This window comes from Convolutriloba macropyga, chromosome 9 (assembly GCF_964194025.1).
Source record: "Convolutriloba macropyga chromosome 9, txConMacr16.3, whole genome shotgun sequence".
NCBI lineage: Eukaryota > Metazoa > Xenacoelomorpha > Acoela > Convolutidae > Convolutriloba > Convolutriloba macropyga.
In genome coordinates, this window is record NC_134476.1 from 20,592,227 (window position 1) to 20,613,910 (window position 21,684).

Here is a 21,684-nt window from a genome sequence, read left to right on the forward strand (position 1 = left end):
CCCTGGTGATGGCTGAGCGAAAACCAAATTAAACAAAAACATTAAAACATGGAAAGATTGCTATTAGCAAAACAAAAAACATTCATATCCGTACTAATAAATGCACTTAGCATTAAAGTTATTAAATAAAAAAATTACCAACAAAGAATTACAAAAACTTTTCCTGAGTAGATTACTATTTAGTAGCAACAAAAGTGCATAAATGAAAATACGCCATAATGTGTGACATTTATGACACAGGCAAAAGAAAAAAATTACAATCTCTAGCAGCCAAGACCAGTATATCCTCCATTGTTGCGGCTGCTCAAGAATCTCAGCGGAACCCAACTTCGCGGCCTGGTTCTCGAGTTTTACGCCGGCCTGGTTCTTCACTCGGTTGCTATCGACTAACACTCGCGTAGTAACTATTAGTCGCTCAGTTGTAATAAAGGACTGTAACTTTAATTTTTTGTGATTGAAGTTAAGAAAATCCTTGGTGATAATCTATATCCAATCTCGTGCTGAAGTTTGTAAGGCTTCAGCCTAAAGCTAGTACTGTTGCTAACTTCTTGTTAAGAAAGCTCAACTAACTTATAACGCTCGAGATCTTAAGATCTAGCAAAACTTAGCGCAAAAGACTAAAGTTGATGAAGAATCAAATTATAGTCAATCTGAGAGCCAACTGCTCCTTATGACAGTTTCTAATGGTTCTAAATACAATATGGTTACACTATTCAGACAATTGGGTTAAAGTAAATAATCCGCTAAATATCATTTATAACATCATTGTCACTGATCTCTGATTGGTTAATCGAATAAAGTGATTTAAGTCAATGTTTACATAGTAAATGTCAAATTACCGCACTATTTGCTTTTGTTGACATAAGCACTGATGGTACATACGTAACTCTAAATGCCTCAAATGTATGACAAATGACCTTTAATAAACACTTAAGGGATCATAGAATTAACAATTTAGCAAAATTAACAATAAATGACAAAATATCCAAAAATGCACTTTTTTCACCATGTAAGTGCTAATAGCATCACTTGTAGGTATGATGCAAGGATGTTCGTTGGGTCCATGGATAGTTTAGGGGTTACCCTAACCGTGTGCTAAAACCTTGGGTTGCTCAGGTTTTTCCTTCCCAAAATCGGGGGGGGTGTACAGGTTTTCGGTCCCAACTTGTAAAATTTTTCATTTTTGACCATTTTTGAGTTTTGACAAATTCTAAGTTTTTTCAGTTTCAAAAGTTATTTCTTGCTGTCTGATGGCTTTTCTAGCTGATCTGAAGTGGCGCCAACATCGCCGGCCCTGTTTTCGATCTCGGAAACACCATCGTAGAATACTGGCGCTAACTTCACGACTGGCCGGTTTAGCTCTCCATGTGCCATTTTGACTCTCGCTGACCTCACAACTCCATCGTTGCCAGTGAAGATCTCAATGATTCGTCCCAGTTTGTATTCACAGCGTTTCACAGAGTCATCTACTAGCCACACTAACTCGCCTTCTTTCAGGTTTCGCACATGTTCTTTTGACCACTTCGATCTCTGGTTCCATTGTGGTAGATATTCGCGAGTCCATCTTTTCCAGATCATGTCGGCATATGCTTGAGCCGTTTTGAATGATTTTCTCAGGTCGTGGTAGCGTTCACTGGATGGCATGAATGGTGCACTCGCGTTCTCTCGTCCTAGCAAGAAATGATTAGGTGTGAGTGCTGTCAAATCTTCAGGGTCGTCACTTACTGCTGTCAGTGGTCTTGCGTTGAGAGTCTGCTCTACAAGACACATTGTTGTGCTGAGTACCTCGTCAGTGAGGCTTCTGTTGTCCAAGATTGCAATCATGACCTTCTTGCAACTTTGAACCAGTCTTTCCCAGATTCCACCAAAGTGAGGAGCTCCGGGAGGGTTGAATTCCCAAACAATCTTTTTCTGTGCTAAGTCACTTTCAATCTTAGCTTTGTCCCACTCGTTCATGAATGCTTTCAGCTCATTAGCTGCTCCAACGAAGTTTGTTCCGTTGTCACTAATGATGGTATTCGGGTAGCCACGTCGTGCGATGAATCTTGTCACTGCCGCTAGAGATGACTCGGTGTCCAATGACTGTGCAACTTCGATGTGTACTGCTCTGGTTGTCAGACAAGTGAAGATGCAGCACCATCTCTTCAATGTACGTCGTAGGAACTTCACTTCTATGGGTCCGAAGTAGTCGACTCCGGTATGGGTGAATGGGAAAACATGTTCATCAAGTCGTTCTCGTGGTAGGTCCGCCATCGGTGGGTGGATTGGGTTGGCGTTCCTGTGTCTGCATTTGATGCATCTGGACTTGATTTTTCGTAACGCATTTCGTATTCCAATGATCCAGTATTCTTGTTGGAGCATGTTTCTCACGTATTCTGTGCCTTCGTGTAGGTTGTCACGATGAGCTCTCTCCAACAGAAGTTGTACTACTGGATGCTTTGCTGTCAACAGTATTGGATGTTTTGCATTGTAATCGAGGTTTGAATGTTTCAGTCGACCTTTCACTCGAATTGTTCCATCTTCCTCTATGAAGGGTGACAATTTGGCGATGTTCAATGTTTTTGAGATTTCCTTGCTGTTTGTTATCGACTTCGAAACATTCGGGAAGCTTTCGGCTTGAACAAATCGCAACAGAATTTGTTCTGCTCCATGGATCTCCTCAGCTTTGAGAAGTCCCTTCCGCTTCGTCTTGAACCTCATGCAGTAGGCAATAAAGTTTCTGATTCTATTGAAGCTGCCGTATTGGTCCCAAACAAATGGTTGATGTAGTTTAGTTTCTGCGGCTACAGTACTTGTAGCTTGCTCAGCTTCAATTTTGTTCGCTTGGCACCACGGCTTTGGCCATTTTTCTTCATCTGTGTGGAGCCATGCCGGCCCGTTTAACCACACGGATTCCTTGAGGCCTTCGATAGACATTCCTCTAGTGCCGATGTCCGCAGGGTTCTCGATGCCTTTGACATGTCTCCATTGATCCATGGAAGAGCTCTCCAGTATTTCAGCTGCTCTGTTTGCAACAAACACTTGTTGCTTCTTGTGAGCTGATTGTAGCCACTGCAGTACCGTTGATGAATCAGTCCAATGATAGACTTTGTCGATTTTCACGTCATGTTCTCTCAGTATCTGTCTCTTTAGACGAACTCCGTAAACTGCGGCTTGAAGTTCTAACTTCGGAATTGTCGTGTGTCTGATGGGTGCTACACGGCATTTTCCAATTACATAGGTTAGTTTTAACGTTGCTTCATCTTGCAGGTATGCCACTATGCACATCGCTTCTTCTGATGCATCTGTGAAGATGTGGAGTCTCAAGTTTGTACATCCGTTTTCGAAATAAAGTCGATTTATTGACATCGTCCTTATTTCTCTCAATTCAGAACACCAATCACTGAACAGTTTTGAGTGTTCTGCTGACAATTCTTTGTCCCATGCTTGTCCCATTGCTGCCCAAATGCTTTTGAGCAGAAACCGCATTCGTATCGTGAAGGGTGAACATATCCCCAGTGGGTCAAACACTGCTGAGACAAAGGATAGGACAATTCTCTGAGTTATTTTTGCTGGAACCTCTTGCTCAGTTCCACGACAGACAATGAGACTATCTGTTTCCACATTCCAGTTTAGTCCAAGTATTGATGATGATTGAGGTTCAGCTTCGAAAGTTTTCACAACTTTCGTTGATCTGTCTGTCTCTGGGATCTGTGACTTGACCTCTTCGTCACTTGCTATCCATTTCGTCAGTTTGAATCCACCTTTGCTGAGTACGTCTCTGACTTTCTGGTAGATTTGGATTGCTTCTTGGGGGGTACTGACTGACTTAAGGAAGTCGTCCATGTAGAAGTTGCGTTGAACCGTTCTGACGAGATTTTCGTCGTTGTTCGCGTTATCTTTCGCCACTTGATGCAAAGCGTAGTTTGCACAAGTTGGCGAGCTCTTCGCCCCAAAAACGTGTCGTGTATACTCGTAAACTTCTATTCTCTGTTCTGGATTGTCTCTCCAGAGAAAACGTAGGCATCGGCTGTCAGCGCTTGGGACACCAATTTGAAGAAACATCGCTTCTATGTCGGCTGATAGCGCTATTTGATGTTCTCGGAATCGAAAAATTATTCCGACCAGACTCTGTAGAAGGTCTGGTCCAGATAGAAGTTTGTCGTTGAGTGCCACGCCTTGATACTGGGCTGCCGCATTGCAAACTCTTCTGACTTTCTCCGGTTTATGCGGGTTGATGACGGGGTGATGTGGCAAATACCATTGCAGTTCGTCTCTGGTTTCGTTCAGTTCAGTTTGATCGACTTTGCGAACGTAACCAGCTTTGACATCGGTGTCAATTGTTTCCTGATAGCGTTGTCGTAACGTATCATCCTTCTGTAGGCGTCGTTCTAGGGACTTGAGTTGCCCCATTGCAGAGTAGAAGTTGTTCGGCAACTTCACTTCGTCCTCTCGCCACAGAAGTCCAACTTCGTATCTTTCACCCGCGAATCGCGTTGTTCGTTCCAACGTCTTGATTGCTCGTTGTTCGTCTTTTGACTGGCCTGTGACATCGCAGTTGGAGGCGTAGGATTCGATGTCCACCACTTACTCAACTGGCTTGCTAATTTGTCCTCTGACACTGAGGTTGCTGTAGTAGCAAGAGTTGCTGCCTGTTTTGCTGGTAGGGGACCACTTAAGGCCCATCCTATTTTCGATTTCACTGCCCACGGTGCAACCTTGTCATCGGACCTCTTAAACTCTAATGGGTGATGTATGTCATAGCAGTCTTGTCCAAGAATGACTTGAACTTCATTAAGATTGTAGCTCTGATTCGGCAAGTTCTTCAAATGTGGGTAGCGGTCTTTCAATTCCTGCAGATCCACCATCTGGTCACCCAACTTCAGTTTCTCGTGCACATAAAACTGCACTGTTGTCAGTGGTCGTGACTTCTCGTGTGCTGAAACAGCTATCGGCACTATTTCAGTCTTGACGTATTCCGATCCATGGATTCCTGCTACTGACAAGGACGCCTTTCTTCCTTGCAGCTGCAGTGTTGATACGATTGACTTGTCCACGAATGAGATTGATGATCCTGTATCACACATCGCTAGCACGCTCAGGCTGTGGTTCCCATTTACGAGCTTAATTCGCACTACAGGTAGCCCTCCTTGTGTGATGTTAGTCGCTAATGCTGTTGTAGCGTCTGAGACACTCGTTGTAGCCCCCTTCTTTGAGAAGTCACTGTGCAAAAGTTTGTTGTGTCGTCGTCCACACTTGGGCACACTGCAAGTTTTACTTCTGCAGTCCCTTGATCGATGACCAGGTCTCAGACAATTGAAACACAGTCTGAGCTTCTGAACTTGCTCTCGTCGTTCATTCAGTTTCATTGATTTGAATTTCTCACAATTCCAGATCGCGTGCTGTCCATCTTTGGATGGACATTCTGAATTCTTTGGTTTTGTAGAATCTTCAGCATTTGATGCGAATGTACTTGTTTTCGGTTTTTCCCGACTTTGAAACTTAGAGCTTGTCTGAGCTAACAAGTCCTCATGTATGAAAGCTGTTGATTCTAACCAGTCTTTGAAGACAATCAAGTTTGCTGCCAGTAGTTGGTGGTCCTGTAGGTGACGTAGCCACTGCTCTTTGAGCTGAAGGGAAAGTTTTCTTGTTGCTGAACTCAGAACTCCTTCTGATTCCAGGTCAGGTTGAAACCCAAGCCGTGTCAGAACGTTTACTGTGTTTGTGACCACGTTTGCAAATCGAACAATGCTACTGGAGTCATCGTGTCTGACTGGTGGATGAGTGTATATCTTCTTAAGTTGAGCTTCGACTATGACTCTCGGTCTGCCAAACTTCTTGCAGAGAACGTCCCAGGCTTGATAATATGACTGTGAGCTGAAGCCCAATCCCGATATTGCTGCTTTCGCTTGACCCGTGAGGCTGGTCTTCAGATACTGCATCTTCTCAGTATCACTTAGCTTCTTCTGATGAACAATTACATCGAAGAGTTCACACCACTCAGGCCACTCTAGAGGATCTCCTGAAAACTCTGTTAACTTCAGTTTTGGAAATCCTCTTGAGCCATCACTTGGCATCTGATATATAACTTGTGGTGTGGGTTGGCTCAACGTCGTTTGATTACGATTCTCCATCGATCTGTCGCGGGAGTTGTGTTTGGGACTTTGACTTCTCTGCTTGTTTTTCACTGTTGACGTTCCTTGCTGTTGAAACGTCGTCCTGGACAAATGCACTGGCGGATCTGTCACCCTAATTGATGTAGGGATTTCTGATCTCTTTAGAAAGCTTGGTTCCTGTCGTGGGGCTGAGAAGATTCCTACACCCGGTTGGAACAGCGGGGTAGTTTTCGGGTATGCACTGAACCTTTTGTCAGTTCTGTCCTGTGTGACATTCTTAGGAGGGTCGACCACAACGTTTGGTGATAGTGGCCGGCTAGGATCGGACTGCTCGGCTACGGATTTGAGCCAGTCCTGCGATATTGCTGGCTTTCGTCTGGATCTCACACTTCCGATATCACCTGCTTCTGATCCAGATGCTCTTGAGCTTCCCTTAGTCAGCTCCAGTTTTAGAACTCTTTCTTCCTCATCAGCCTCGGCCTTCTTCCTCTCATTTTCAAGCTCTCGCTCATGCTGCCGCAAGCGCAATTCGTCTTCTTGTTGTGTCAGTTGTAAACGCAACTCTTCTTCTTGTTGTTGTTGCTGGTGCTGTAATTGTAAGCGTAATTCTTCTTGCCGTCGACGCAATTCTATTTCCTCACGTTCCTTCTCTAGCTGACTTTGACGCTCTCGCAGCCGTTGATCGGCTTCTTTCTTTGCTCTCATGTTTTCGAGTTCTAAGTTTTCAATCTCGCGCCTCCTTGATGAACGTGAGTTGGCAATACTGGGTTCTTTTTTGCTTCGGTGCGTTCCAGAATGCCTAGAGGTTACTTCAACGTTCTCTTCGACATTTTCTGTCACTCCGTTTCCTGTATCAATTACAGTCTCGTTTGGGTCCTTATCACCTGCCGATGTAGATGACACCAACGATGTTTGATTTCCACTCTCTACGGTTTGCTGGTACTTTTTAAGTAGATCTGTAAGTTTGGCCATTTCGATATGAGTTGACATGCGCTTTTGCTCTGGTTTGACAAGTCGGATCACGTCTTTCCAATTAATGACTTCAGTACGATACTCTTCAATTTCTTTGAGTCCTGGTACCTTCTCGATGAGCCATTGCAGTACCTTTTTCCTTTCGCCCAATTTTCGCTCAGTGTCGGCATCGAAACTCTCTAAGTACTTTGGCTTCAGGAGTTGTCTCTGTTGCTGTCTGTTTTCTTTCAGCTCATCATATGTCTCAAAGAAGCATCGATACACTCTTTCAGCTGTCACTGTTTTATTCTGGGATAGTTGTGCTTTTACGGCAGTGTCATGCCTGTCAAAGGTTTCCAGCAATTCGGTTTGCTCCTTTTCTAGCTTCTTGAGTTGGCCTGACATCTTGTAGTCAGTCGTTTTCCAATGTCTATCGGGGCTCTTTCCAGCCATCGTAAGGATTTCGTTGTGGTCCACCAAAATCGAATCGATTTGTCTCTGTTCGTGTCACTGCTGTCTGGATCACTGTTATCCAGATTACTGCTCTCTGGGTCACTGTTGTCCGGGTATCTGTTCGTGTTGTCGTTGTGGTCCGGGTCGGCGGACCAAATGTTGCGGCTGCTCAAGAATCTCAGCGGAACCCAACTTCGCGGCCTGGTTCTCGAGTTTTACGCCGGCCTGGTTCTTCACTCGGTTGCTATCGACTAACACTCGCGTAGTAACTATTAGTCGCTCAGTTGTAATAAAGGACTGTAACTTTAATTTTTTGTGATTGAAGTTAAGAAAATCCTTGGTGATAATCTATATCCAATCTCGTGCTGAAGTTTGTAAGGCTTCAGTCCAAAGCTAGTACTGTTGCTAACTTCTTGTTAAGAAAGTTCAACTAACTTATAACGCTCGAGATCTTAAGATCTAGCAAAACTTAGCGCAAAAGACTAAAGTTGATGAAGAATCAAATTATAGTCAATCTGAGAGCCAACTGCTCCTTATGACAGTTTCTAATGGTTCTAAATACAATATGGTTACACTATTCAGACAATTGGGTTAAAGTAAATAATCCGCTAAATATCATTTATAACATCATTGTCACTGATCTCTGATTGGTTAATCGAATAAAGTGATTTAAGTCAATGTTTACATAGTAAATGTCAAATTACCGCACTATTTGCTTTTGTTGACATAAGCACCGATGGTACATACGTAACTCTAAATGCCTCAAATGTATGACAAATGACCTTTAATAAACACTTAAGGGATCATAGAATTAACAATTTAGCAAAATTAACAATAAATGACAAAATATCCAAAAATGCACTTTTTTCACCATATAAGTGCTAATAGCATCACTTGTAGGTATGATGCAAGGATGTTCGTTGGGTCCATGGATAGTTTAGGGGTTACCCTAACCGTGTGCTAAAACCTTGGGTTGCTCAGGTTTTTCCTTCCCAAAATCGGGGGGGGTGTACAGATTTTCGGTCCCAACTTGTAAAATTTCTCATTTTTGACCATTTTTGAGTTTTGACAAATTCTAAGTTTTTTCAGTTTCAAAAGTTATTTCTTGCTGTCTGATGGCTTTTCTAGCTGATCTGAAGTGGCGCCAACATCCATATCAAAAATTCAAAGTGTCTTCATTGCACCCTCACGTCAACCAACGCCAGTGGGATACCAACAGTCAGCAAAACAGCCATCAAACAGCCAAGAGACGAAAACCACTTTTTTCACGCCACCATTCGCCCGATGAGCCAAAAACGGTCAACAGCTAATCAATACAATCCAGTCGAAAATCAATACGAAACTTATTAAATAAAGCAATTAATAACAAACACGGTTTTAGAGTAGATTAAATTTCAGTAGCATTAAAAGGTCATAAATGGAAACACACCATAATGTATGAAAACTATGACACAGGCAAAAGAAAAATGTTAGGTCACAAGCAGCAGAGACCAGTATTTCCTCCACACCAGCTATCCAAAGTGTCGTCATTGCACCCTCACGTCAACCAATGCACGTGGAATACCAAAAGTCAGCAACACAGCCATCAAACAGCCAACAGACAAAAACCACGTTTTTCAAGCCACCATTTACCCAAATGGGCCAACAGCGGCCAACTGCTAATCAATACAATCCAGTTGAAAGTTGTCACGTGACTAGGAACTGAACTCGCAATCTCCAACTCGCGCCTTAAGAAATGAAAAGAATTAAGATGCAAAGATTCACCAAAGACATCAGACCAAATCCTAAGGAATCTCTCAAATTTATTTCAGAAAATAAAAGAGGAAAAAACCAACCCGGAAAATCTCCGCTACGTTACAAACTTGCTTTACGGCTTGAAAGCCGAATTTAATACGTTCGAAATTACAGACAAATTACCTGTCCAGCACACAAAAGCTGGCGTTATCTTGCATCTCCCTACAAACTAGTTGCCTGTTATGTCATCCTTTTCACTAGCACGAAGGAATGATATTAGAAGAATTAAAGATCGGGACAACAGGTCGAAAACCTATTTGACAAGAAATCACCAGCTTGATATATACATTAATTTTTCATACGACTCAATAACAGTTTTTCCTACAACCACGAGTTTAGACAAACATATTAAGGAACAGACATTGACATCAGCAGCAGCTATTTGTTCGGGAAACCGAAAAAAAGCTCCAACTAAAGTTCGGGAAATTTAAAAAATCAAAAATCGATACAGACAACAATATAAGGACTGCGCCACAGACAGTTAGTGGAGACGACAATATGTCTTAACCCACAGTATGCACTAGGCTAGTGAACTTGAGAATACGATGAAAAAGCTTACTGAAAAAAATCGACTTCTTAAGTCCGAGATGAATTATTTGAAGGCGAAAGTAAAGAAATTCAAAAAGAAAAAAGCGCCTCAAAAAGCGCAAATAAAGTGGAAGTCTATCCGAAGATAAACACGAAATCAACAAAAATCACTTCCTCCAGCACCCGCGCTAAAGATCCCCATAAAAACACTGACGCTGGTCTTTTCTTAGATGAAGTTGGGGAAGTGGTGGATATAATCAATGACGGCAACAGTCCTGTCCCTAGTCCCATCATCTTACCTTCCGAGGACTTCCAGTACAGACATTCCTATAACAATAACAAAATCAATCTTCCCTTCTTCTACGGTGACCGCCTTTTAGTAGTCTTGAGTAGCTTGAGATAATGACCTTTACCAATTGATTGGTTGCATCAACATATTGCCTTTCACACTTTCTTTTAAATCACATTATATTTATCTCCCTTTGCAATTACTTTTATATTACAAACTTATCGCCCTTTGCAATTGCTTTTACATTACCACATTGTCTCCATTTGCGATTAAACTTTGTTACAACTGGGCACCCTCCACATTATTCTTTTTCCACATCAACAACATCTCGCAGTCACGTCAGCATCAATCCATGATTCCTCTGCTTGACTTTCAACTTGATCTCGTACAGCTCCAATCAACGAAAGGCTGAATAAAAACTCGAAACTTGTCTGCACTTCATTTAGAAGTTTTATCAAGTGTCTACACTCCAAATCCACATTTTTCAAGTCACCAATCGCCCCCAATGAGTCAAAAACAGCCAACAGCTAATCAACACGATCCAGTTGAAGGCTGTCACGTGATTAGGAAATGACCTCGCAATCGCCAACTCGCCCCCTAAAAACTGAAAAGAGTTAGGATGCAAAAGATTGACGACTTAAATCCGGAGACATCGGACAAAATCCCAAGGAATGACTCCAAATTCAGAAGATACGAGAGGAAAAAATGAACCCGGAAAATCTCAGCTACGTTACAAACTTGCTATTAGCTTGAAATCCGAATTTAATATGTTCCAATTTACAGAAAAATTAACTGTCCGGCATTCAATAACTGGCGTCATCTTGCTTGCATCTCCCCACAGGAAAGTTTCCTGTTCTATCATGTTTCCCGCTAGCACGAGGGAATAATAATTGGAGAAATAAAGATCGGGATAGCAGCTCAAAAACTGAGTTGATAAAAAAATCACCAGCATGATATATACATTAATTTTTCATACGACTCATTATTAACTTTTCTGACAACCACGACCTTAGACAAACATTTTAACGAACAGCAATTGATCGGTTAAACACACGGTCTCAGCAGCTATTTGTTTGGGAAAACGAATTCCAAGAGCTCCAATTTAAGTTCGGGAAATTAAAAATCGAACCAGACGAAAATATAAGGAATCCACCACAGACAGTTCAGACAGTTAGTTAGTGGAGACGACAATACGTCTTAACACACAGTATGCACAAGACTAGTGAACTTGAGAATACGATGAAAAAGCTTACCGAATAAAATCGACTTCTTAAGTCCGAAATAAATGATTCGAAGGCGAAAGCACAGAATAAATAGATTTCATCGTCTCTTAACTAACTAAAACTGAGCTCGAAATGTTGAACCATTCATATTCGTAAGCTTTGTTTATTTTTTCAGGAGAATTGTTCAAACTATTCAACTTCTTGATTTGGAACAAAATGCATGAGCAGTTCCTAATTAAGCAATTTCAAAAACTGTGAACAGGCTATTTAAACTGAGTACTGAGACAATATTTTTAACAAAAAGAACAAATCACACAGAAAAATTAGTCAATAATTTATCTCTTTTGTTTAGAGGTTGTTTAAGCATTTAAAAAAATGAAATTATTAGTTGTAGCCCACCTAGCATTATTTTACAATATGTCTAACTGTAATGTCTAACTTCACTTTTTGAAGCAGTTTTTGATCTTATACGTTTAATTTTTAGATTTTAAATTTTTTCTCCATGCTTCAACTGATGAGAAACAACTGAATTGTCAGAAACATAAAAAATGTTCCAATAAAAAACCAAATAGATCTTGCTCGTTATAGCGCTGTTTTCAGTAACGCAATTAATTATGGTCCCTGTATTGAATTTTTTTTGGAAAACAGGTCACTTGCATCAACAGAATGTACACCCAATGCATCCAGTAAATCATACAAATAACAACGATTTTTGTTAACGGCCTGAACTAACATCACGGATATAACAAGCACAATTTTATCCGAAAAAAATTTGGCTGAAGAATTCCGCAGAAATCTTCTCCGCTGAACCTCTCGAACAGAAACAGTTGCTCAGCGTCCTCATAGCAACAATATAGGGTAGAGCAGGCCTCAGCACACTGTTTCATCGTCTCTTGACTAACTAAAACAGTGGTCTTGATCTCGAATTGGTGAACCGTCCATATTCGTAAGCTCTATTTCTTTCTCTGGAGAATTGTTTAAACTTGTCAACTGCAACTTCTTGATTCGGAACAAAAGGCATTGGCAGTTCCGAATTTTACAATTTCAAATTTCTTCGAACACGTTATTTAAACTGAGCACTAAGGCAAAACTTTTAACAAAAAAAACAATTCACAAGAAAATTAGTCAATAATTTATCTCCATTGTTTAGAGGCTGTTTAAACATTCAAAATCAAACTAAAATTATTAGTTAGAGCCCACCTAGCATGAATTTACAATATGTCTAACTGTATTGCTTTGTTTCGACTTCTTTGGATTGCTCTCACTTTTTGAACACGTTTTTGATCTTATACGTGTTATTTTGAAATTTTAAAATTTTTCTCCATGCTTCAACTGATGAAAAACTACTGAATTGTCAAAAACTTGAAAACTGCTCTAATAAAATACCGAAATGGATCTTGCTCGTTATAACTCTGTTTTTAGTAACGCGGTCCCTGTATTGATTTTTTTTTTGGAGAACAAGTCACTTGCATCAAAAGAATGTACACCCAATGCATCCAATGAAGCATACAAATAACAACGATTTTCGTTAATGGCCGGAAAAAACATCACGGATATAACAACCACCATTTTATCGGAAAAAAATTTGGCTGACGAATTCCACAGAAATCTTCTCCGCTGAACCTCTCGAACAAAAACAGTTTCTCAGCGTCCTCATAGCAACAATTTAGGGTACAGCAGGCCTCAGCACACTGTTTCATCGTCTCTTGACTAACTAAAACAGTGGTCTTGATCTCGAATTGGTGAACCGTCCATATTCGTAAGCTTTTTTTCTTTCCTCTGGAGAATTGTTTAAACTTGTCAACTGCAATTTCTTGATTCGGAACAAAAGGCATCGGCAGTTCCGAGTTTTACAATTTCAAATTTCTTCGAACACGTTATTTGAACTGAGCACTAAGGCAATACTTTTAACAAAAAAAAAACAATTCACATGTAAATTAGTCAATAATTTATCTCCATTGTTTAGAGGCTGTTTAAACATTCAAAATCAAACTAAATTTATTAGTTAGAGCCCACCTAGCATGAATTTACAATATGTCTAACTGTAATGCTTTGTTTCGACTTCTTTGGATTGCTCTCACTTTTTGAACACGTTTTTGATCTCATACGTGTTATTTTGAAATTTTAAAATTTTTCTCCATGCTTCAACTGATGAAAAACGACTGAATTGTCAAAAACTTGAAAACTGCTCTAATAAAATACCGAAATGGATCTTGCTCGTTATAACCCTGTTTTCAGTAACGCAAATAATTACGGTTCCTGTATTGAATTTTTTTTGGAAAACATGTCACTTGCATCAAAAGAATGTACACCCAATGCAACCAGTAAAGCATACAAATTACAACGTTTTTTGTTAACGGCCTGAACTAACATCACGTATATAACAAGCACAATTTTATCCGAAAAAAAATTTGGCTGAAGAATTCCACGGAAATCTTCTCCGCTGAACCTCTCGAACAGAAACAGTTGCTCAGCGTCCTCATAGCAACAATATAGGGTAGAGCAGGCCTCAGCACACAGTTTCATCGTCTCTTGACTAACTAAAACAGTGGTCTTGATCTCGAATTGGTGAAACGTCCATTTTCGTAAGCTTTATTTCTTTCCTCTGGAGGATTGTTTAAACTTGTCAACTGCAACTTCTTGATTCGGAACAAAAGGCATCGGCAGTTCCGAATTTTACAATTTCAAATTTCTTCGAACACGTTATTTAAACTGAGCACTAAGGCAATACTTTTAACAAAAAAAACAATTCACTAGAAAATTAGTCAGTAATTTATCTCCATTGTTTAGAGGCTGTTTAAACATTCAAAATCAAACTAAAATTATTAGTTAGAGCCCACCTAACCTGAATTTACAATATGTCTAGTGAATTTTCCAGTGAATTGTTTTTTTTGTTAAAAGTATTGCCTTAGTGCTCAGTTTAAATAACGTGTTCGAAGAAATTTGAAATTGTAAAATTCGGAACTGCCGATGCCTTTTGTTCCGAATCAAGAAGTTGCAGTTGACAAGTTTAAACAACCCTCCAGAGGAAAGAAATAAAGCTTACGAATATGGACGTTTCACCAATTCGAGATCAAGACCACTGTTTTAGTTAGTCAAGAGACGATGAAACTGTGTGCTGAGGCCTGCTCTACCCTAGTAATTTATCTCCATTGTTTAGAGGCTGTTTAAACATTCAAAATCAAACTAAAATTATTAGTTAGAGCCCACCTAGCCTGAATTTACAATATGTCTAACTGTAATGCTTTGTTTCGACTTCTTTGGATTGCTCTCACTCTTTGAACACGTTTTTGATCTTATACGTGTTATTTTGAAATTTTAAATTTTTTCTCCATGCTTCAACTGATGAAAAACGACTGAATTGTCAAAAACTTGAAAAGTGCTCTAATAAAATACCGAAATGGATCTTGCTCGTTATAACCCTGTTTTCAGTAACGCAATTAATTGCGGTCCCTGTATTGAATTTTTTTTGGGAGAACTTGTCTTTTGCATCAAAAGAATGTACACCCAATGCATCCAATGAAGCATACAAATAACAACGATTTTCGTTAATGGCCGGAGCAAACATCACGGATATAACAACCACCATTTTATCCGAATTTGGCTGACGAATTCCACAGAAATCTTCTCCGCTGAACCTCCCGAACAAAAACAGTTTCTCTGCGTCCTCATAGCAACAATATAGGGTACAGCAGGCCTCAGCACACTGTTTCATCGTCTCTTGACTATTAAAACAGTGGCTTTGATCTCGAATTGGTGAACCGTCCATATTCGTAAGCTCTATTTCTTTTCTCAGGAGAATGGCTTAAACTTGTCCACTGTATGTTCTTCATTCCGAACAAAAGGCATCGGCAGTTCCGAGTTTTACAATTTCAAATTTCTTCGAACACGTTATTTGAACTGAGCACTAAGGCAATACTTTTAACAAAAAAAAACAATTCACATGTAAATTAGTCAATAATTTATCTCCATTGTTTAGAGGCTGTTTAAACATTCAAAATCAAACTAAATTTATTAGTTAGAGCCCACCTAGCATGAATTTACAATATGTCTAACTGTAATGCTTTGTTTCGACTTCTTTGGATTGCTCTCACTTTTTGAACACGTTTTTGATCTCATACGTGTTATTTTGAAATTTTAAAATTTTTCTCCATGCTTCAACTGATGAAAAACGACTGAATTGTCAAAAACTTGAAAACTGCTCTAATAAAATACCGAAATGGATCTTGCTCGTTATAACCCTGTTTTCAGTAACGCAAATAATTACGGTTTCTGTATTGAATTTTTTTTTAGGAAAACATGTCACTTGCATCAAAAGAATGTACACCCAATGCAACCAGTAAAGCATACAAATTACAACGTTTTTTGTTAACGGCCTGAACTAACATCACGGATATAACAAGCACAATTTTATCCGAAAAAAAATTTGGCTGAAGAATTCCACGGAAATCTTCTCCGCTGAACCTCTCGAACAGAAACAGTTGCTCAGCGTCCTCATAGCAACAATATAGGGTAGAGCAGGCCTCAGCACACAGTTTCATCGTCTCTTGACTAACTAAAACAGTGGTCTTGATCTCGAATTGGTGAACCGTCCATATTCGTAAGCTTTATTTCTTTCCTCTGGAGAATGGCTTAAACTTGTCCACTGTATGTTCTTCATTCCGAACAAAAGGCATCGGCAGTTCCAAATTTTACTATTTCAAATTTCTTTGAACACGCTATTTAAACTGAGTACTGAGGCAATACTTTTAACAAAAAGAACAATTCACATGAAAATTAGTCTATAATTTATCTGCATTGTTGGGAGGTTGTTTAAACATTCAAAATCAAACTAGAATTAAAACTTGGTGCCCACCTAGCATTAATTTACAATATGTCTAAGTGTAATGCTTTGTTTCGAGTTCTTTGGATTACTCTCAATTTTTTAAACCAGTTTTTTGATTTCAGACGTGTGATTTTAAACATTTATTTTTCTCTCCATGCTTCAACTGATGAAAAACAACTCAATTGTCAGAAACTTAACAACTGCTCTCACAAAAAACCCAAACAGATTTTGCTCTTATAGCGCTGTTTTCAGTAACGCAATTAAATGCGGTCCCTATATTGAATTTTTTGGTGAACGTCACTTGCATCAAAAAAACGTACAACCAATGCATTCCGTGGAGCATACAAATAACAATGCTTTTTTGTGAATGGACTGAACTAACATCACGTATATAACAAGCACAATTATGTCCGAATAAAAATTCGGCTGAAGAACTCCACAGAAATTTTCTCCGCTGAACCACTCGAACAGTTGCTCAGCGTCTTCATAGCAACAATATAGGGTACAGCAGGCCTCAGGACACTGTTTCATCGTTTCTTGACTAACTAAAACAGTGGCCTTGATCTCGAATTGGTGAACCGTCCATATTCGTAAGCTTTATTTCTTTCTTCAGGAGAATTGTTTAAAATTGTCAATTGCATCTTCTTGATTCGGAATAAAAGGCATCGGCAGTTCCGCATTTTGCAAATTCAAATTTCTTCGAAAGCGCTGTTTAAACTGAGTACTGAGGCAAAACTTTTAACAAAAAAATCACATGAAAATTAGTCATTAATTTATCTCCATTGTTTAGGGGTTGTTTAAGCATTCAAAATCAAACTAAAATTATTGGTTGGAGCCCACCTAGCATTAATTTACAATATGTCTCACTGTAATGCTTTGTTTCGAGTTCTTTGGATTACTCTCAATTTTTTAAACCAGTTTTGATTTTAGACGTGTGATTTTAAACATTTATTTTTCTCTCCATGCTTCAACTGATGAAAAACAACTGAATTGTCAAAAACTTAAAAACTGCTCAAATAAAAAACCCAAATAAATCTTGCTCGTTATAGCGCTGTTTTTAGTAACGCAATTAATTGCGGTCCCTATATTGAATTTTTTGGTGAACGCCACTTGCATCAAAAGAATGTACACCCACATCACGGGTATAACAAGCACAATTTTATCCGAATAAAAATTCGGCTGAAGAATTCTACAGAAATCCTCTCCGCTGAAACTCTCAAAACGAAACAGTTGCTCAGCGGCCTCATAACAACAATATAGGGTATAGCAGGCCTCATCACATTGTTTCAGCGTGACTTGACTAACTAAAAGTGTGGCTTTGACCTCGAATTGGCGAACCAACTATCTTCGTCAGCTTTGTTTCAAACAGGACATATGCTTCTTCATTAATCGGAATAAAAAGCATCAGCTGTTCTGTAATTCGCACAACAAAATGAAATCAACGAGGAAAATTAGATGGAATAAATACAGAGGGAACCCATTTTTGTAAAATGGATTGTCGTATATGCCGAAGCATCCGAGAATTTTTCAACTCAACAAATTCAAATAACCCAGAGAGGGAATCGATTAAAGAGAAAAGTAGAAACTCAATTCCAGGCGTGGTTGCAAAATCTCAAAACCGGAAGGTTTCCCAACTACTTGTAAAAATCTGCTCCTGACAGCCAGGCATGTCCAAAAAGTTGTGCCCTAAAGGCTTGCGATCTTGTGAAAAAGGGTTTTGTCGATGCCCTGTCAACCATTTCAATTTCCACTTTTAAAATATACATCATTATGCATCATGCAGAACAGCGCTACAGTTTCCAGGGCCGCTTTCATGAATCTCAAAAGAACGTTCACAGAGAAAATCACTCATTGTCAAGCAATCAAATGTTGTTGCAGCCATGAGAAACAAAAAATAAAGAAGACAACAGAATGACAAAAACTCTGGAAAAGAAAGTTACCAACAAACAACGATAATTATAACAGATTCAAAATGGACTCAACGGAACTCACTGAGTTATCATTTTTGAACTAACAAAAGAGGCAACTTTGAACTAATCAAAAGCGTGAACAAAACTACACATCCGGTAATTGCTCACGAATTAGACTTCGAAAACAACTTCTGACTATACTAGTGAAACTCTACGACAATTATCTTGACAACAAAATAAACTTTTTTGTATAGTGGCATTGACAACACTCAATTAATCCAAAAAACTGCTAATAGGCTTCAAATCAAAAAATGATGACACAACTCCGCCATTTTTTTTCTTCTAGGCAGACATACAGTAAAAACAGTGGTTTTCTAAAGACATCAGATGATTGGCAGGGGGTCTTCGAGTAGATTTTGTGCTGTCGTTACGATTTCTCCTATTGCAACTTCCAGAGAAGAACTCCAAATGCCAGCAAACTCCATCTTTCTGTTGAATGGTGTCTGCAAAGATAACCCGAATTTGCAAGACAAAAGTTTCCAAGTAATGAAACCTACAAGAATTAGAATTAAAATTGACGCTGACGCATTCACAAACGAAATTCCCAAAGAATCTACTACAGATCCAGTTTTTTGCACCAAGCAGAGGCTGAGTTTTTGACTGCATTTACTCTAAACTGACTTGAATTTCTTCACAAAATTGTTCTGAGTTGTCAGGACACCAGGACACCTTTTCGGACTCTTTTTTCCCGTTCTCAGGAAGCCTTCTCAACCGTACAACCTTGATTGTGTGACCGAGTTTTCTATAAGTTTGCCACGGGCTTCAATTCCAGACAGTTGTTGTTGGAGTAGCATTCCTTCTCGAATTTTGCAGTTCCCTTCGCTGTTTCCGTAAGTCACAGTAACTAATTGTATCAGTTGTAGGACGCTGCATTATAGTTTTATAAAACACTAAGATGAAAGAAGACACTAAGAAGACCGCAATCTGACGGCATACAACGTTCTATTGAAACGTATTCATGCGACGAGCAGTTGCATTATTTTAAATATTTTAGCGCAATTTGATCTGATAGAGGAGAGCGGGCACCAACAACAAACTTTGGTATGCCAACTCAACTAAACGCCCCAAACACAGCCCGACAACTTTCGCAAACAACAAAGCACTTTGATGATTTACAGTTAGGCCATCAATTCCCTCGCAGGTCGAGCATGCAGGGGCAGTTGAATTTAGTCAGCCCTCCTCGTTCACCACCTCTAAATGCACTCGCTAATGCTCCACTAGCACCTCATCCGCCACAAGCACACATAAATGTACCTGCTTTCCCATCCCCCGTTTTAAACCACGTACCACCGCATTTTCCGTTAATCCCACCAGCATTCCGTTTTACTCCTTCGCCGCCACAAGCACTCCCACTACACGCAAATATTCCCGTGAAGAATAATGTAAATCCGTTACCGCTTTCTTCGCCTGCACAATTCATTTCCTCTTCGAATCTTTTTGTGCCACAGTTAATTCATCCACCACCCCCACAAAAGAGGTGTCAGCCCCAAATTTTTCTCCCCATAACCCACGCAGCTCCTGCACCTCCGGATCCAAACGTCTGACGTTTTCCGGCAGTAGTCCCGTCTAATGCAGTACCACTCCTAGGTACATCCGTTAAAATAAACACTGTGCAACCGGCCCCGTTAAGCAACCCTCAGGTCCCTACATCCCACCGCTCTTCCGACAAGCAGCAGGCTCCGAAAAATAGGGAACATCAGACTTCATGCAAGCCAATCCGTTTAGTCCATCCACAGCTACTGCCCCCAACTTGGTTACTCCATTCATTCCGCCAACGTATGGAGCTACCGTCCCGAACCCGTTGTGTTGGGGTGGTCCACCGCATCCCACACCTTCAGCTCCTTCTTTGGACTCCGAGGATTTAATAAAGCATTTGGCGGACGCAATCACTTGTAGGAAGAATGATCCATTACCCGAGTAGAAGCTGTCACAGTACAATGGTGATCACTTTTAGTGGCATGAATGGTTCGGACAGTTTACAAGCGCCATAGACTCAAAGTCCTTGACTGATGATGTCAAGTTAACGTACTTAAAAACTCTTGTAACTGGAAAATCTAAAACCGCTATCGCTGGGTTCGCCTACTGTGGTGTAATGTAAAAGGACGCACTTAAGACGATCAAACTTAAATTTGGCCAACGCCAGGCAGTAGTCAGTGCACACTTAGACAAACTCAGCTCTTTTCTACCACTAAAGATGCACAATAGTGATAACATCATAAACTATTCTGCAACAATTTCAGGTCTTGTCAGGGTCCTTAAATATTTTATGAAGCGGATATTAAGAGCGCCTTGCTCCATAACACGGCAGTGCAAAAATTGCCGCCTATTATGAAAGAGTCTTGGTAAATTTACACGGTTCAAAAGCATTGAGTAATACCGACACTCCTTGACTTCAATGAATGGTTGAGGCAAACAGCCGAGGCACACGACTTAATGAAACAAACATCATCAAAGGCAACAACTAAGGATAACACCAACTCAGGAGTCAAGACCAAAGTTGTCTCAAGGACTTTTGCTGCTAATACGCAAACTAGGGGCACTCAGAGACCAACCCCAACATAGGCGACGCCTCCAATCCGTCGCTGTATTGTGAGTAAAGGTAACACCGCATCTTGGATTGACGGGTATTGAAAAGTCTCCCACTCAGCGAGCAAAGGTAGTGGTGGAAGCAAAACTGTGCTTCTCATGTTTGAGAGAAAAGCATATGTTCAGGCAATGCCTAAATCCTAGGAAATGCAGGATGGACGGATGCAACAGCTCCCACAATACACTTCTCCATGGAGCTGAGAGGGTTCATCCATCAATATTTCCTTCAACCAGCAACAATAGTATTTCTAATGATGGCGCAAGTCAAAGTAAACCTTCTAGTGTCCAATCATCGAGTAAGACCACTACATTGTCATCTGTGATTGTTGTGAAAGGCCTGCTTCAGGTGACCGAATTACACTGACGATCTCTTCCGGTAAAGACATCACGGTTTTCGTTTTGTTCAATACCGCTTGCAGTAACTCTTGGGTGTCCAATAACCTTGCAAATAGACTCGGTTTGCACGGGACAACATTGAAACTAACAGTCAAGGGTATGAATACCGAGGAGATTGTATACACTAAACTAGTTGAACTGACTGTAACACCCCGTGACAACCAATCATTTGAACCACTTAAAGGCAGTCCTTACGTGAAGGAAGATTTGAACGTAGGTGCCGGCTTGATTAACATTGAAGCACTTCAGGAAACATACTCGCACATAGCAGTTCTTGACCCGGTTACACATTGCTATGGAAAAATCCAGATGATATTTGGACAGGATGTATATCATGCCATCCGCCCATTTAATTACTTCGCAGCCGACGAGAAGTGCTCACCTTTTGCCGTTCGCTTGCCTATAGGTTGGGTTCTAAGTGGCCGTCTACAATCGTCTTCAGGTTTAGTCTCGATTTGTTTTAAAGCAAATATGGAGCAGAATTTTCAAATCGCTAGTCAGGTAAAATCTTGGTACGACAATAAATCGTACGGTGCACTTAAGCAAGCAGACCCACGATCCACCGCGGATGCAC